Source organism: Neophocaena asiaeorientalis, unplaced genomic scaffold (assembly GCF_003031525.2).
Source record: "Neophocaena asiaeorientalis asiaeorientalis breed wild unplaced genomic scaffold, Neophocaena_asiaeorientalis_V1.1 scaffold62, whole genome shotgun sequence".
NCBI lineage: Eukaryota > Metazoa > Chordata > Mammalia > Artiodactyla > Phocoenidae > Neophocaena > Neophocaena asiaeorientalis.
The window spans coordinates 2689644-2708959 of record NW_020175191.1 but is presented as its reverse complement, the minus strand read 5'-3'; the positions used below and the strand labels follow the sequence as shown (position 1 = coordinate 2708959).

The 19316-nt window shown below is 37.2% G+C and overlaps 1 protein-coding gene across 2 annotated transcripts in view; it reads left to right on the top strand.

Moving 5' to 3' along the window:
• TRIM33 (tripartite motif containing 33) overlaps positions 1–19316 on the top strand; it is a 149825-nt gene that overhangs the window by 90020 nt on the left and 40489 nt on the right. The window lies entirely within an intron of this gene.

Sequence of the window (19316 nt, the reverse complement as noted above, 5' to 3'; positions counted from 1 at the left end):
CTCTAGGGCTAATGATACGCAGCTTTAACTTAAAGCCTACTTAAAATATTGTACTATTTCTCACTTCACAAATAACCTTACAAAAGAATAATTCCGTTTATCATATCCTCATCCTTTGTACTAATGCTGTATCATTTATTCATAAATGCATTATAAACCCTACCTTCCAGTGTTTTTTTAAATGTTTAGACTCTTAAGGAAATTATGAGGAGAGAAAATAAAAGCCCAGTCTTTTATATTTACCCATTTATTACCATTACTGTTTCTCTACGTCTTTTATCATGTTCCTTTGTCCTGAAGAATATTCTTCAGCATTTCTTGTTTTGTAGGTCTGTTGGCAATGAATACTCTTAGCTTCCATTCATTGGAACATCCTCAGTTTGGAGGGATATTTGCACTATTTATAGAATTCTGGATTGACAGTTTCTTCCTTCAACATGTAAAAGCTGTCATTACTTTGTATTCTGGTCATCTTTGTTTTTAATTATATCATTCATACTGTTCTTGCCTGAATGTTGTTTGACAGTTCTCTGGCTGCTTTCAAGCTTTTCTTTGGTCTTCACCATTTGAACCATGATGTATTTAGGAATGTATTTCATTCTGTTCATCCTGTGTGTGTTTCACTGAACTTCTTGTACCTATAAGTTTATGGTTTTCATCAAATTTGGAAAGTTGGCCATTTAAAAAAAATTTTTCTCTCCACATTCTTACTGTCTTCTGGGACACCAGTTACACATATGTTAGACCCTTGATTTTGTCACACAGGTCCCTGAGGCTTTGTTCATTTTCCTTCAGTCTATTCTCTCCCTTCTTCAGATTTTATAACTTTTCATTTGTCTTCATTTTCACTCACCCTTTCTTCAGTCATCTCCCATTTGCTACCAGACCCATGCAGTGAGTTATTTCATTTCAATTATTATACTTTTCTAGAATTTCCATTTTTTAAAATACTTTCTATTTCTCTGCTGGGATTTATTATCAGTTCATTCATTAAGAACCTGTTTTCAGTTAAATTTTAAATAAATATCCAGTAGCCCATTTGAGATCTTTGCTAAATATAGCATTTGGACTGTCTTGGTGACAGTGCCTAATGAATATGTTTTTCTTTACTCTGAGTCATACTTTCCTGTTTCTTGGAATACCTAGTGATTTTTAATTGAGATTTGGACATTGTGGATGATATATTATATAGACTCTGAATTGTTTTATCTTCCTCTGCAGACTGTTGATTGTTGTTCTAGCAGGCAGTTAAATTACTGGCTGATCACCTTGATCTTGTGTAAGCTTGGTTTTATCCTTTGTTAGGAAGGATCTGTGGAAAGCCAAGGTATTTCCCAAGCCCCTCTCAACTTCTAAAATCTGTTTCTTGGAAGATCTTGTGAAGGCTTGATTTTAGGCTTTGTTAGGACAGGATAGGCCTAGGATAGAAATTATTCCAAGTATAGTCCTTTCATTTAATGTGTAGGCTTTCTGATTTCTCATGTAGATGCCTGGGGAGTTGAACAAAATCAATTCCTCCTCTGGCTCAGCTGGAATTCTGTCTCCCAGAACTGCTTGACCTCTAGTTTCTGTCTTACAATGTCAGCTTTATAGCAGCTGCTCTCTGTTAATCCTTGCATAATCTCATCCTGTGTATGTACAGGATGTTTGCTAAGGACTTGGGAGGAAGGAGGAATTCACTTTTCCTTCTCCCTTCACCCCCACTCTCCAACCTCACCCCACATGGCTCCTTCCATTCTAGTGCCTTGCTCCATGGATTCCAGTGGCTCAGGTTGTCCCAAGCCCTAATTTCTGCCTCCTCAGCTCAGAGAGACTTCTGTGTTCTGCTTGGTCTCCAGCCCTCTGTGCTGTTATCATGTAATTGTCTACAGACAGACAAGTGCTCTCTAAGGAACTGCAGAATTTTTCTGCATGTAGTCCAATGATTGAATATAGTTGTATCATGTATTTCTGTCTTATTTTATAGTTTTTGGTGGCAGGGCTAGTCTGGTGCCAGTTATTCTGTCATGGTTAATAGTGGAAGTCACCTTTGTTCCACCTTAATATTTTTTAATCCCTGATTGCAGTTTTCTGTATAGTTAGAGAAGGGTGTTTGTAGATTGTTTTTGAGGATCAATATGGTTTAAGAGAGTGTGGTTGCTTAGACTCTAATATTAGACATTTTTGTTAAAGAGTAACAGAAGTATAGTTTATAGTGACGGTCACTTGACTGGAACTATATAAGTGAAATTTCTCTAAAATATTTTCCTAAAGAAATACCTTTTCTTGGAATTAGGCTTTTAAATTTAAAAAAAATGGACGTTTTGTGATCAGGAAGTTTTTTTGTTTGTTTGTTTTGCGATACGCGGGCCTCTCACTGTTGTGGCCTCTCCCCTTGCAGAGCACAGGCTCCAGACGTGCAGGCCCAGCGGCCATGGCTTACGGACCCAGCCGCTCCGTGGCATGTGGGATCTTCCCGGACCGGGTCACGAACCCGTGTCCCCTGCATCGGCAGGCGGACTCTCAACCACTGCGCCACCAGGGAAGCCTGATCAGGAAGTTTTGAGGAGCAGTCATCTATTGGCAGAGTGGAGAAAGTGGGGACAGGGTGGGTAGGGGCGGCTAGCACTGCCATGTATCTCAGGCCAGGGTCCACAACATCACCCCCTCTTCCCTCTTGGTGGGGGGAAGGGGTGAGGCAAAGGAACTCCAATCATGCTCTATCCAGATGCACGTGAGGGCTTTGCGGGGTAACCCTCCCTGCATGTTTTATCTCATAACCCTCCATGCATGCTTTATCTGAGTCTCCACCCCCAGAATCTCCAGCTTTTGAAAGTGGCCTGGATAAAGAAGTTGTTGTACTCTTAAAGAAGGGTATGGAATAATATTTCCCATGCCAAAGTGAAAATTAAGCATGAGACCAGATTGATGGACCCAAACCGCAAGCCACTACATTCTTTGGGAGGGAATATCTCAGGGGTAAGGCAGGGTTTTCCCTGCCTTGGGAAATTGGTCTGAACAGGAAAAGGGGTGCAGAGAGGTTAGGAGAGGCTGGGCCAGGTAAAAGGCGCAGAGAGGGGAAGCCAAGATTAGGCGAAGGCCCGTCTGTATGTGTGATAAAGGGCTCCTGTTCCAGACCTCTAATCCCAGGGCACAGGACTCGCTTTACATACTAGATCCGTCCTTCACTGGATTAGGCTAGGCCTATATGCACAACAGGGAATAAATGTGTGTTTTTGTAAAAAAAAACTGTGAGTTGGTAAGGATAGGTTTTAAGAACGATGCCTTGGGCTTCCCTGGTGGCGCAGTGGTTGAGAGTCCGCCTGCCAGTGCAGGGGACACGGGTTCGTGCCCCGGTCCGGGAAGATCCCACATGCTGCGGAGTGGCTGGGCCCGTGAGCCACGGCCGCTGAGCCTGCGCGTCCGGAGCCTGTGCTCCGCAACGGGAGAGGCCACAACAGTGAGAGGCCCGCGTACCGGAAAAAAAAAAAACATAAAAAGAACGATGCCTCTGTACTCATCTTGGGCTGCCCAGGTATGGATATATGAAGCAAGGACAAGATCCTTAACCTTTAACAATTCTGGACCTTTCCTCCTTGGCTTCCAGAGAGACCATCAGCAATGGCTTCTTTGTGGTTACCAGAGCCAGTGTCCTGCCCTGCTGCAGCAGTTATTAGTGTCATGGTAGCTAAAGGAGAGTGGGTGTCGTTTACATGCTGTGAGATCACTGCAAACCCACCTCACTGTTGTAACAGGGCAAATGCAGTAGAACTCACTGGGTGATGTACATCTGATCCTGGGTTCTTGTCTCCACCAATTGCTGCCCCCCTCTAGTTATTGTATTTGGGTTTCGTAGGACTTCACAAGTAGCTGATTTGGTGATTGCTAGGTGGCCTAGTTTGTGTAAATATAATGTGTTGATCTTTTCCATGTTTTTTGGGGTTTTATTGTTTACAAACTTCTTTTTATATTGAGAAAAATAGCCAAAGCATCTTTGACAAAAGGTTCTGCACCACGCAGAAAGATCTGAAACATAAGCTTGGGGGCCTCTCTTCTTGAAGTGGGGGGTGGGTCTTGAACCACACTTTCTTTTGTGTTCCCCTTCTCCTATTTCGAACACGAGATTCTGTCCTAAACACTAGATTCCTACTCCCTCCTCTATTTCCCCGTCATGCCCCTCCTCCCCCCACAAACAGCCCGTACACCATACATTTAATTTGCGTAGTATCTGCAGTTAAACGATTTGTGTACAAATCCTGAAGTAAGAACTCTCCTTCCCTTGTTCCCAGTCTCTTGAATCGTGACCATTCCTTGATGTGATCCATGCCAAACAGACTGTTGTCTTTGGATGGATTAAAACCTACTTTAATCTCTAATCCTAGGGTAGAGAGAAGCAATGAGGGCGCCTTCCATGTAGAAAGTGGGGTCGGGAGACCACAAAAGGAAAGATGAATGTATATCCATGTCACTCAGGAACTTTTATACAGGTGAAAGAAACATGTAAAGTGGCCACAAGATTGTTTAATAGGAGACGGATGAATGTAATTCCATGTTTACTGCTAGAAACCAAAGCTTTGTGTGAAATCTTGAATTTATGGGGAGGGAAGGAGGGTAGAAAAGCACGTACCTGTCTGTTCTTTTCCCTCATCCCTTCTCCACATTCCTGAACTGCAGGAGACTGAGCCCGCTTGAGCTTTGGTGACTCCATCTGGGGAGTGTTCTATTTGATGGTTGATTTTGCTGTGCCAGGTACTTCCTTTCCCATTTGCTATCATTTTGTAACACACATGCTGATCCTTTCCCCTTCCCCTTCTTTTCCCTGGGAAAATTCAATGAATAAAGACTTACTGGTACTGGGGGAAAAAAAAACGGGAGGACAAATGAATGGATAGATTAGGTTTAGAGAATATATTCGCAATCCTATATGTATATTAGAACTACCTATGGAGCTTTAAGAAACAGATGCCTTAGTCTGGCTCTAGACTGGTTAAATAAGAATCTTAAATTACATCCTGGGTATCAAAATTTTTTTTACAGTATATTAGTAATACTGGTAAATCATCCCAGGTGGTTTTTGTTATTCAGTGGAGATTGAGAACAACTACTTCAGAAGAACTTTTGCCAAACTGGGTTTTTAGTTTTGCTATAAATTCTCCTAAAGTTCAAAAAAGCCTTTCAGATGTGATCCAACTAGCTAGTAGAAACCACATACAAATTCGTATCTGCTATCAGTCTTCTCAGGAAGGGCTATGGCAACAAATCAAGATTTCCTATCCAAACATATTGTTTTCATGAGATGCATTTATTGTCAGAGAAAAAACAGCTTGTTTATTGAACTTAAGTTCAGTATTCATTCAGCTCATTTGTTCAGTAGGTATTTGAGTGCTCACCATGTACCAGGTACCATGCTAGGTGATGACTGTACAATAATACAAAAACTGAGACTGTCCTTGCTGTTTTGGGAGTCTTACAGTCTTTATGAGACTTGAGACTGAGTATATGGTTCAATAGTAGTTCATTTCAGCAGTTACCTCCAAAAATAGTTAATTCATTTTGGGTTTGCTGAAAAAAACCTTGTTAATTTTAATATCATAGTTTGTGGATCTGTCAAACTATCTGAGGAATGCATAGGCTCAGTGAGTCAGTCACCTGGCAGAATGATTGCTTATGACTAGAAAAAGAATTGGGTATGGCTAAGAGAGATTGAAAAAGAGGAATATCGGGAGAGAAGATTTGAGAAAGAAACGTTCAGAGTCATCAGTTATCCATTTGGCAAAGGGACAGATAGGTTGAGATGTATGTTGGTAAAAATGTTGTTAATTGGTAAAATTATTACAAAAGTAAAAAAAGTATTGGTTGATCACTTTTCTTTGCAGCAGTGCAAACCTGCCTCTCATCATTTATGGTTCATCTCTGATCTCTGTATGGCTAGTTCTTATCTTTGAGATCTTAAAATAAATGTCACTCTTAATGAACCTTTTTCTCTATACCCAATCTAGAATTTTTAACCATCCATATCCTTTCTGTTACATCAGTCTATTTAAGTTTTGGTTTTATGATTAATTAGAATGTAAGGAAATGAAGAAGGGGACCCTATTTTGTCTTGTTTACTGTGGTGTTTCTACCCTTTGAATGCTTAGGGCAAATAGAAGAATTCATTGACTGGATACTTTTTAAAAGTCTTAAAAAAAAATCACAAGATATATATATATATATGTATATATACACACAGAAAAGTATCTAAAAGTACGGTTTAAAGAATAACTAAAATATCTTTAAAAATCTGGATTTTTGTTAGGTATTTCTTTTAGTTCTGTGAGAAAAAACTGCTGAGATGCTAAATGGCACCATCATCTGAAAAAGTTTGGGAACCTCTTGGCTATAGTTAATTCATTCTTTTATTGATAGTAATTCGGGTTGTTTCTAGTTTTGGCTAGTATAAAAAATAAAAACATTCCTTCCCGTCTCCTGGGACACACGTGCGTTTGTTTCTTTAGGGTATGTATTTTGGATAGGAATTTTGTGGTTATATTTATTTTTTAACATAGATTCAGATTCTTTGTGGTTCAGGTTTTCTGTTTCTTCTATCAGTTTTGCAAAGTTATTTTTCTATAAATTTGTCCATTTTGTCTAAAATTTCAAGGTTCTTGATACCAGGTTTTATTAATATCTTTTTTAAAAATTTATTTTATTTATTTATTTTTGTCTCTGTTGGGTCTTTGTTGCTGCGTGAGGGCTTTCTCTAGTTGCGGCGAGCAGGGGCTGCTCTTCGTTGAGGTGTGCAGGCTTCTCACTGCGGAGCACGGGCTCTAGGCGCGTGGACTTCAGTAGTTGCAGTACACAGGCTCAATAGTTGTGGTCCTTATTAGTTATCTATTTTATATATAGTAGTGTGTATATGTCAGTCCCAATCTCCCAATTTATCCCTCCTCTCCATTACCCCCTGGTAATCATAAGTTTGTTTACTACACCTGTGACTTTATTTCTGTTGTGTAAATAAGTTCATTCACACCATTTTTTTAAGATTCCACATATAAGCGATTTCATATGATATTTGTCTTTGTCTGACTTACTCAGTATGACAGTCTCTAGATCCATCCATATTGCTGCAAATGGCATGATTTTGTTATTTTTTATGGCTGAGTAATATTCCATTGTGTATATATATCTCTATATATCTATATCTATATCTATATATATATATACACATACACCACATCTTCTTTATCCATTCTTCTGTTGATGGACATTTAGGTTACTTTCATGTCCTGGCTGCTGTAAATAGTGCTGCAGTGAACATTAGGGTGCGTGTATCTTTTTGAATTATGGTTTTGTCCAGATATGTGCCCAGGAGTGGGATTGCTAGATCACATGGTAGCTCTATTTTTAACTTTTTACGGAACCTCCATATTGTTCTCCATAGTGGCTGTACCAATTTATTATACATTCCCACCAATAGTGTAGGAGGGTTCCCTTTTCTCCACACCCTCTCCAGCATTTATTGTTTGTAGATTTTTTGATGATGGTCATTCTTACCGGTGTGAAGTGATACTTCATTGTAGTTTTTATTTGCATTTCTCTAATAGTGATGTTGAGCATCTTTTCATTGTGCTTTTTAGCCATCTGTATGTCTTCTTTGGAGCAGTGTCTGTTTAGATCATCTGCCCATTTTTTGATTGGGTTGTTTGTTTTTTTTGATACTGAGCTGCATGAGTTGTTTGTATATTTTGGAGATTAATCCCTTGTCAGTTACTTTGTTTACAAATATTTTCTCCCATTATGAGGGTTGTCTTTTTGTTTTGTTTACAGTTTCCTTTGCTGTGAAACAGCTTTTAAGTTTATTTTCTCCATTCTTTTTTAATAATTAATTAATTAATTAATATTTGGCTGCGTGTGGTCTTTCTCTAGTTGTGGCAAGCAGGGGCTAGTCTTCATTTTGGTGCACGGGCTTCTCATTGCGGTGGCTTCTCTTGTTGTGGAGCATGGGCTCTAGGCCCATGGGCTTCAGTAGTTGCAGCACGTGGGCTCAGTAGTTGTGGCTCGCAGGCCCTATAGAGTGCAGGCTGAGTAGTTGTGGTGCACGGGCTTAGTTGCCCCGCGGCATGTGGGATCTTCTCAAACCAGGGATAGAACCCGTGTCGCCTGCATTGGCAGGCGGATTCTTAACCACTGTGCCACCAGGGAAGTCCCTATTTTCTCCTTTCTTGAGATGAATGCTTGGCTTACTAAATTTCATCCCTTTTCCTAATAAATGTTAATTTCCTATTAAGTACTGCCATAGTCCTATCTTACAGTTTGTTACATGGAATTTTGACAGTTTAATTCAAAATATTTTCTAGTTTCCATTATAATTTCTTCTTTGAACAGTGGATTGGTTATAGAATAGTTTTTTGTTTAACTTCCAAACACATGGAAAACTTATCTTTTTTTCCCCCCCCTTTGAGTTTTAATTTATTTACATTGTGGTTAGAGTATGTGGCTTGTATTATTTCAGTCTTTTGAAATTTGTTAACACTTTATGGGCTAGTTCACCCACCCATTGGTAAACTGTGACCTATAGACCAAATCCAATCATGCTACCATGGCTTCTCTCTTTACTGTGAAGGCAGAGGAACAGATGAGCAGTTGTGATAGAGGCCTTAGAGTCTGTAAACTTAAAAATAAGTACTGTCTGGACCTTTACACGAAAAGTTTGCTGACCTCTGGCCTAGTATAAAATTGCTTTCTTTGAAGGTTCTGTGTGTATTTGAAAAGAATGTATATTGTACTTCAGGTAGTGTTCTACACTCAAGTATAGTCCTCAAGTATGTTGTGTTCTATCTATAGCCTCAGTAAAAGAACAAAAGTTTGTTCTTTTACTAAGAGATGTGTTAAAATTTCCAATTATGATTCTCAGTTTCTTAAATTCTTCTTGTTTTATCACTGTTTGCTCTCTATACATTTAAGCTATGTTGTCAGGAACATACTTAAAATGATTTTACTGGTGAATTGAGCCATTTGAGTTGACCTGTCTCTTATGTTAACCTTGAATTTTGTCTTGTTTGCCAGCTTTCTTTTGGTTAGTGAATTGCATGGTATACCTTTTTCATTTTTACTTTCTGCTTTGCTGTTATCCTTATGTTCTGGATTTGTTGCTTATGAACAAATATGGTTGGATTTTTCAAAATTAAGCCTAAGAATCTTTATCCTTTAGCTGACGTAGTGACTTAAATGTAATGTAAGTACAGTTGACCATTGAACAGCATGGGTTTGAACTGCATAGGTCAGCTTATGCATGGATATTTTCAATAGTAAATACTACAGTACTGCACAGTCTGGTTGGTTGAATCCCTGCATGCAGAGGTACCCTGAATTGGGAGTGCTGACTGTAAGTTATGTGCAGATTAACCCCTGCATTGTTCAAGGATCAACTGTACTTATATTTTCATTTAAATCTACCATTTCATCATTTCTTATTTTCCTTCCCACTTTATTTTTCCTTTTTCTTTCTTCTTTTGGATTGGCTAAGTATTTTTCATAATTCCATTCCCCCCATTTTACTAGCTCCAAAGTTATTTATACTGTTTTTTTCTCTTAATTGTTACTTATCAAAGTCTGTACTTAATATGATCACCCACTGCCTAATAATTTCAGACCACTTTAAAACTTCGTTCCCCACCAAAAAACTACTAGAGCCCATCAATGAGTTCAGTAAAGTTGCAGGGTACAAAATTAATATCAGAAATCTGTTGCATTTCTCTACACTAACAATGAACTATCAGAAAGGGAAATTATGGAAACAATCCCATTTATAATCTCATTAGAAAGAATAAAATATTTAGAAATAAGCCTAATAAGGAGATAAAAGGCCCGTGCTATAAGGCAGCAGTCCCCAACATTTTTGGCACCAGGGACCAGTTTCGTGGTAGACAGTTTTCCTCGAACCTGGGCCGGGGGTGGGTTTGGGGATGATTCAAGCCCATTACATTTATTGTGCACTTTATTTCTATTATTATTAAATTATAATATATGATGAAATAATTATACAACTCACCATAATGCAGAATCAGTGAGAGCTCTGAGCTTGTTTTCCTGCAACTAGATGGTCCCATATGGGGGTGATGGGAGACAGTGACACCCGAAGTGTATTGCTTATGTCCAGTCTACCCTTTAAGATGCAACTTGCCACTTGCCACTCACTGATAGGGTTTTGATATGAGTCTGCAAGCAATTGATTTATTATGGCCTCTGTGCAGTCACACCTCTCTGCTAATGATAATCTGTATTTGCAGCCACTCCCGAGTGCTAGCATCACCACCTCAGCCCCACCTTTGATCATCAGGCATTAGATTCTCAAAAGGAGCGGGCAGCCTACATCCCTCAAGTGTGTAGTTCACAGTATGGTTCGTGCTCCTGTGAGAATGTAATGCTGCTGCTGATCTGTCAGGAGGTGGAGCTCAGGTGGTAATGTGAGCCATGGGGAGCGGATGTAAATACAGATGAAGCTTTGCTCACTGCCTGCCACTCACCTCCTGCTGTGCGGCCCAGTTGGGGACTGACCCCTGCTATAAGGCACTGGTGAAAGAAATTGAAGAGGATACAAACAGGTGGAAAGGTATACTGTGTTCATGGATTGGAAGAGTCAGTATTGTTAAAATGACCATACTTCCCAAGGCACTCTAGAGACTCAGTGTGACCCCTGTCAAAATACCAAAGATAATTTCCAGAGTTAACTTGAACAAACAATTTTAAAAATTGTAGGGAAACACAAAAGACCTTGAATAGCCAAAACAATCTTGAGAAAGAACAGAGCTGGAGGTATCACACTCCCTGACTGCAGAGTGTACTACAAGGCTATAGTAATCAAAGCAGCACAAAAACAGACACAGATCAATGGAACAGAATGACGAGCCCAGAAATCAACCCACACAGGCAAGAATATACAGTGGAGAAGACAGTCTCTTCAGTAAGTGGTGCTGGGAAAACTGGACAGCTACATGTAAAGGAATGAAATTAGAACATTCTGTAACACCGTGTACAAAAATAAACTCAAAATGGATTAAAGACCTAAATGTAAGACCAAAAACCATAGAACTCCTAGAACAAAACATAGGCAGAACACTGTTTGTTGTAAACTGTAGCAGTATTTCTTTGGATCTGTCTCCTAAGGCAGAGGAAACAAAAGCAAAAATAAACAAATCGGACCTAATTAAATTTAAAAGCTTTTACACAGCGAAGGAAACCATCAACAAAACAAAAGGACAACCTCTTGAATGGAAGAAAATATTTGCAAGTGATATGACCAATAAGGGGTTAATGTCCAAAATATATAACCAGCTCATACCACTCAACATCAAAAAAAAAGAAAAAAAGAAAAAAGGAAAAAGCAGCCTGATTAAAAAATGGGCAGAAGACCTGAATAGACATTTTTCCAAAGAGGACATACAGGTGATCAACAGGTACATGAAAAGATGCTCAACATCGTTAATCATTAGAGAAATGCAAATCAAGACCATAATAAGATATCACCTCGCACCTGTCAGAATGGCTATTATCAAAAAGACCACAAATAATAAATGTTGGTGAGCATGTGGAGAAAAGGGAGCCCTCTTAACACTGTTAGTGGACATGTAAATTGCTGCAGCCACTTTGGAAAACAGTATGGAGATTCCTCAAAAAAACTAAAAATAGAACTACCATATGATACAGCAGTTCTACTTCTGGGAATATATCTGAAGAAAATGGAAACACTAATTTGGAAAGATACATGCACCCCAGCATTCATAGCAGCATTATTTACAATTGCTAGAGATATGGAAGCAACCTAAGTGTCCATCAACAGATGAATGGAAAAAGAGGATATAATGTGTGTGTGTGTGTGTGTGTGCGCGCGCACACACACACGCACACACACACACACACAGAGGAGTATTACTCAGCCATAAAAAAGAATGAAATTTTGCGATTTTCAACAACGTGGATAGACTTGGAGAGTATTATGCTAAGTGAAGTAGGTCAAACAGAGAAAGACAAAATACTGTATGATATCACTTATATGTGGAATCTAAAAATTAAAACAGACCAGTGAATATAACGAAAAAGAAACAGACTCACAGGTATAGAGAACAAACTAGTGGTTATCAGTGAGAAGAGGGAAGTGGGGAGAGGTAATTAGGCGTAGGGGATTAAGAGGTACAAACTACTAGGTATATAAGAAATAAGCTACAAGGATATGTTGTACAACACAGGGAGTATAACCAATATTTTATAATAACTAAATGGAATATAACCTTTGAAAATTGTGAATCACTGTGTTGTACACCTGAAACGAAATACTGTACATCAACTGTACCTCAGTTAAAAATTTTTTTAAAACTTTATTCCTCTCTCTCCTTTACTCTCCTTATAATTATAATGTATTTTAATTTTCTGTTTTCTTACCCCTGTTGAATACACTATTACTGATTTTATATAGTGTTTTAGATTTACTTCACTTTTTTTTACTCTTTAAAATTGTTTTTTAATTGAAGTATAGTTGATGTACAATATTGTGTAAGTTAAAGGTATACAATATAGTGTTTCACAGATTTATTTCACTTTTTTCCTTGCTTTGTTTTTTTCCTTCCACCTTCTCAGACCTTCTACCTTGATTCATCTTCCTTGCCTGAAGTTTATTATTTTAGAATCTTCACTAAACGTCCCCTGGCAGTGAATTTTGTTTTAGTTTGTCTAAAAATGTCTCCATTTTGCTTTCATTTTTTGAAATACATTTTTGCTTTGTATAGCATTTTATGTATAGGTTGTCAATTATTTTTTGTTGTTATTAGCACATTGGTTGTACAAGTACATTGCCTTTTTGCCCTTAAGAGTTCAGCAAACATTCTACCTGTTATTCTTTTGAAGGTAACCTGTCTTCATTTTCTGACTGCTTTTTAGGATTACCTCTTTTGATTTGGTTTTCTCAATCTTTGGACTGTGTCTTTCAATCAGTAATCTCACCAAGTAATGCATCTGTTGTGTTCTTGTCTTTCCTTCTGGAACTCTAACATCTGTATGTTAGACTCCCTCATACCATTCTCCATGTCTCTTAACTTACGTAGTTCCCATTTTTTTTTTTTTTAGTTCTAAATGTGAAACAGGCGTTTTCTTTTGAACAGTCTCAGTTTATGAATATTCTCTTCAGTTATGTTAAGCTTCCATTAAAATCCATTCATTACACTTAAAAAAGTTTAAATCTGTTACTCCCCCTTTAAAAAAATTATATTTTGAGATATGAGATTTTTTTGTTTTGTTTTGAGATTCACAGGGAGTTGCCCAAAAAAGTTAGAAGTCCTCTGTATTCTTTACCCCCATTTAAAAATAGTTGTAGCTTGTGTTTCATTCCTTAAATATAGTAGTAAGTAGAGATATTTTGCTTTTGTTAGTGGGTCTTTTCTTCCTCTTTGTTTTTCTGTTGCTCAAGGTGCTTTGTTTCTTTATATATATATGGCTATTTTAAACTATGAACTTCTCATTTTCCTTGAAAATTATTTATGCACATACTTTGTCTAGAATTATGATGCTTTCTTCAGTAAAGGTTTGAATTTCCTTTTGCCAGTGCATACAAGCACTGCCAGGTTGGGACCATTAAATATCCAGAATGAAGTTGTTTCAGACAACCAGATGATGTGCACTTTGTCTAAAAATCCACATCGGGTGCTTTATGATGGCTACTTCTAAGGGTTCTTCCCTCTCCTCTTCCACAGCATTATTGTAACTTTCTTTTAGTCCTGTAGAGTTGGTAGAGGAGCAGGTTACTCTTATTACATCCTTACATTAAGCTCATAGCTCCTTTAGATCTCTGCCTTATGGTGGCATAGTTATGTGAAACCATCATCACAATCAAAATAATGAACATATTTATCATCCCCAAAAGTTTCACCTTCATATATGAAAGCTGTTTTTGCTGTGTAACCAATTCTAGGCTGACAGTTTTCTTTCAGTACTTTAAAGACGTTGCTCTACTCTATCGTGGCTTGCATTGTTTCCATTGAGAAGTCTACTGTTCTGTCTTTATTCCTCTGTTCTAATGTATCTTTTTCCCTCTAGGAACTTAAAAAAATTTTTTTTCTTTATTATTGGCTTTAAGCAGTTTGGAAATAATATACCATTGTGTAATTTTTTTAATGTTTCCTGTGCTTGGAGGATGTTGAGCTTCTTAGATCTATATAGGTTTTATAGTTTTCATCAAATTTGGGAAATTTTATTCCATTGTTATAATTTCTTCCAATATTTTTTCCCTGTTCCCTCTCCCTTCCCATTTGGGGATGCCACTCATACATTATTAGTGTTATTACAGTTGTCCTAAAACTCACTGTTCTTCTTTTGTCCCCTCCCCCAGTTTTTTTCTGTTTGATTTCAGATGGGATTAATAGCAGATTAGATGTTACAGAAGAAAAGATTAGTGAATTTGAAGAAAGGCAGCAATATAAAGTAGCAGCCTGTTCTACGAATGAAGTCTTAAGTAACTGAAACATCAGTTGATGTCACTGTGTTCCTTTTGAGATTTAATTAAAGTTGGCTTTTGTTTCTTGTTCTATTTATGTGAGAATCCTGATATCTTCCTGAAGCTTTCTTGAGATTTCTACCCTTTTGGTTCTCATCATGGTTGCTCAGAGTGCGTGCTCTCTGCAGCTCTTGCTGAACTTTTATGGCATAATCATCTCCCTTTCATATATTGTCTTGAATGAGGAACATAGATAGCCTCATTTAAAAATTCTCAAAAACACTCTTATGAGGTCTTTATATACATTGTAGACTTTTTGTTGTTGTTGAAGGATTGAAGTTTTTTATTTTAACAGTGCAAATCATTTAAAATTATTGCCAAAAATAGTGGTGATAACTGGCTTTAAGCTCTTACTGTGCTTTAGTAAGCAAAGCACTATGTTGATTAAGTGCTTTGTGTTGTTTTGATCAATTTAATTTTTGGAGTAGTCCTGTAAGATAAATGCGATGAATATTACACATTTTTCTGAAGAACTGAGACATAGAAAGTTGTCCAAGCCATCTATGACTGTGCAGACAATAATAGTACCTAGTCATTAAATCTTTCTAAAGATTTAATGAGAGAATCCATGTCAGATACTTCACAAAGTGCCCGAAAACAGAGTAAGTTCTCAAAACAGGCTAATTGTTGTCATTTCTAGATTGATAAATACTGAGATAAAATATGATGTTCGGAATTTTTTAAGAGTAATCTTGAGGATAGAGTAGGTGGATATATTGACAAATTGGCTATAAATGGATGTTCTTTGCAAGTGGATGATAGGTTCAGTGGGGTTGACTCTGTAGTTTATTATATGCTTGAAATTTTATGTAATTTTATGTAATTCGTATTTATGAAATTTTGTGGAATAACTGAATTAAGAAAGAAACTGAGTCAGAATTACTACATATCAGCTTTAAAAAATGTTTCCCTACATAGTCAATTTGGATACAAACTAAGATAATATATTTCCCTAGAAGTGCCAGAGTAAAATCTTATCAATTGTTAAACACTCTGACAGTTACTAAGAATAATACTGTAATTACTTGGCAAATAGAGTAGCATCCTTGTACAACTCAGAACCTAATAAGACTCTAAATGTGCGTTTAAAAGTTACAGTTTGCAGTTAATAGCTAAGTGATTCCCAACCTGAAAAAAAAAAAATCCTTTTATTCATTTCCCATACTTATGAGAGCCCTCTCTTCAAAAACTTCTTAGCAAACTGCATTAAATAATCATTTATTTCTCAATAAATTACACACACACACACACACACACACACACAAACACACACACACACACACACACACACACATACACATATATATATAAGCATGATTCTCTCCAAAACATGATAATCAGTGGTATGTATATTATCCTGGGTTTCTATAATTCTAGCCAGAAGCACAGTAAGTCTTACTTATAAGGCCCATCATAAGTAAATCATGGGTGTGCATAATTTTTACCTAGACATTTTGAAATACTGAAAATAGCTCAGTGTGGCTAAGACTTCCATGTTAAGAGTCACTGCTTCATATGCAGGATTAAAATCTAAGAAATTCCTTGATATATTTACATATTAACAAATTTATGCTTAATCCATTTACTGGTTATTCTTTCCCCCATTTCTGAAGTATTTCAACTATTACTTTGATCAGTTCAAAAAAGAAAATTCAGTGTTAGTTTATTCTTTTAGCTAAGAGAATCCGAAGTAGCTTGTAGCCAAAACTACTTACATATTGTTCTTTTGTTTTTTAAGCTCTAGTTAGTATCTTTCTTCTAATAATACAGTTGAAGTTTATTCAAGTGAAAAGAAACAAGCCTGATTGTCACTGTTTTATCAATCTCTTGATGGTTCACTATTATTTATTATCTGAGTCCAACTTCAGCAAAATGTACAGTGGTCTTTAACATTTGGTACCTCCCCATCTCTTCCAGCTTTGTCTTCTTTTCCTTAGCCCTGAAAATGACAGGTGGCCTCAGAACTGTACTTTTGTACATTCAGATTTTTTCCCCCAGTGAAAGCTCTTACCTGCCTCCCAAGTTTGTTTACCTAGAAAGCTCTTACTCATCCTTTAACATCCAGTGCAGATGTCAACTCCTGTATGAGGGGAGGAAAGGACAGACACATCATTTCACCTACGTGTATCATGGTGTGTTTGCTTTTACTTGTTCATATGAATACAACAAGACATTTCTAGAAACAGGATTCTGAAACATTTATTTTGAGTTGAGAAAAGAAATAAAATTGTGCAAGGTTAAATTTTGTGAATTAATATTTTGTGAGTTATGATACTAGTTGACCTTTCTGCCAAATGCCTTCTTATTTGCAGACATAATTAAACTCTGGGTCAGAAGATCTTTTGTTCCTCACAATGTAAAGCTTATGTCAAAAGGGTTAGCATGGTAATCTCATATTCCTGCTTCATCTGTACAGATTTAAACAAAGTATTTCATTTTGGACACAGAGAAATTATGGTATAGGAAATAAATAAAATGTTGTTCCTTCAGTGTTTCTTCAGTGAAGGAATAGTCTTTGCTCACCTATGTAACAGTAGAACCTCTTTTAAAAGCCTTTTAAATTAAAATACTCACATGCTTTTGTGCTGTTTAATTAATATATCATACGAGTTATAATGTGCTAGACTTTACATTGTAGACAGTTTTTTTTTGCTTTAAAAATATTCTTAAAAACGTAAAATGATTTGTTTTGTTGTGTATATTTTACTACAATAAAAAATTCTTAGTACACAAAATCCTCATTAGCCAGCTGTTCTCTATAACAGCAATCCCCCTGTTGCTCTAAACTTTGCCTTCTAATTCTCTCAATTTTTCTTTTACTTCTTGATCCCCTCCATTTAGTAGACTTTCCTTTTGTTAACAACTTCATAGCCTTTCCTCCTATATTTACCTTAACTGAGACCTTCACTGAAGGCCCAAACATCTAGATGCTTATAGCCTTCCTCTTCATCTCAATTTCTGCTTTTACTTTAATGATTTGTGTCCACATAGACAATTATAACTTTGTCAGTACCTTGAACTTCTCATTTCCAGTGATCTTTTCTTGACTCTGCCTTAGCTAGGCATTCAGTTTTTAGGTTATACCATGGATGTTACTTTATATGGCTCCAGTTAAACTTTCAAATCACCAAAGATGCTGATCTCTGTGACAGAGTCCATTGTTCAAGTTTGTTTATTCAGCTATACCAATTAGTACCATACCCTGATAGCTCATCTGAGCTACTGTCTTAGAGTTCTAGCTAGTCTTCCCCATCTCTCTTCTTCAGATCTTTTATATTTCTGTCTGATGATTTTCCTGGAATGTAAGTCTGATTATTACATCTTGGTTGGAATTCTTCAAGGGTTTCCTATTACTGAAAAACGAAAATCCAAAAATTAGCACGGTATACCCAGCTCTTCACAGTCTGGTTCTGGATTTTATTATTGTCTCACATTCTGTTCTTTGCACGGCTTTCTCTAGGTATGTTGAAGTATTTGTTGTTCTCCAAATATGCCTCTGCAGTTAGCATAGGATAATTCTGTTCTGACTTCTCTGTGAAGCATTCCTTGGTGTTGAGGCAGATTTAGACACTGTGTTCTTCTTTTTTTTTAAATACATCTTTATTGGCATATAATTGCTTTACAGTGTTGTGTTAGTTTCTGCTGTACAACAAAGTGAATCAGCTATATGTATACATATATCTCCATATCCCCTGCCTCTTGAGCCTCCCTCCCAACCTCCCTATCCCACCCCTCTAGGTTGTCACAAAGCGCCAAGCTGATCTCCCTGTGTTATGTGGCTGCTTCCCACAAGCCATCTGTTTTACACTGGTAGTGTATATATGTCCATGCCACTCTCTCACTTCGTTCCAGCTTACCCTTCCCTGTCTTTGTGTCCTCAAGTCCATTCTCTACGTTTGCATCTTTATTCCTCTCCTGCCCCTAGGATCATCAGTATCGTTTTTCTAGATTCCATATATATGCGTTAGCATACGGTATTTGTTTTTCTCTTTCTGACTTACTTCACTCTGTATGACAGACTCTGGGTCCTTCCACCTCACTACAAATAACTCAATTTCATTCCTTTTTATGGCTGAGTAATATTCCATTGTATATATGTGCCACATCTTCTTTATCCATTCATCTGTCGATGGACACCTGGGTTGCTTCCATGTCCTGACTATTGTAAATAGAGCTGTAATGAACATTGTGGTACATGACTCTTTTTGAATTATGGTTTTCTCAGGGTATATGCCCAGTAGTGGGATTGCTGGGTCATATGGTAGTTATGTTTTTAGTTGTTTAAGGAATCTCCATACTGTTCTCCATAGTGGCTGTATCCATTTACATTCCCACCAACGGTGCAGGAGGGTTCCCTTTTCTCCACACCCTCTCCAGCATTTATCATTTGTAGATTTTTTGGTGATGGCCGTTCTGACCAGTGTGAGGTGATACCTCATTGTGGTGTTAATTTGCATTTCTCTAATGATTAGTGATGTTAACCATCTTAAAAATTTTTGTTCTAGTTCTGTGAAAAATGCCATTGCTAATTTGATAGGGATCACATTGAATCTGTAGGTTGTTTTGGGTGTATAGTCATGGTATATCTCTCCATCTGTTTGTATTGTCTTTGATTTCTTTCATCATAGACACTGTGTTCTTATTGCAGACTATGTATGCCTCCAGTATAGCTCATTTCACAGTGTAGTATCATTTCATATTTGTGCCTATTTATTATGAAAATATAAACAATAATGGATTTTATTTTATCCATGTATCCCTAGCATATAGAAGAAGCCCTAAAATACTTGTTGACTTAATGAGCAATTTACAC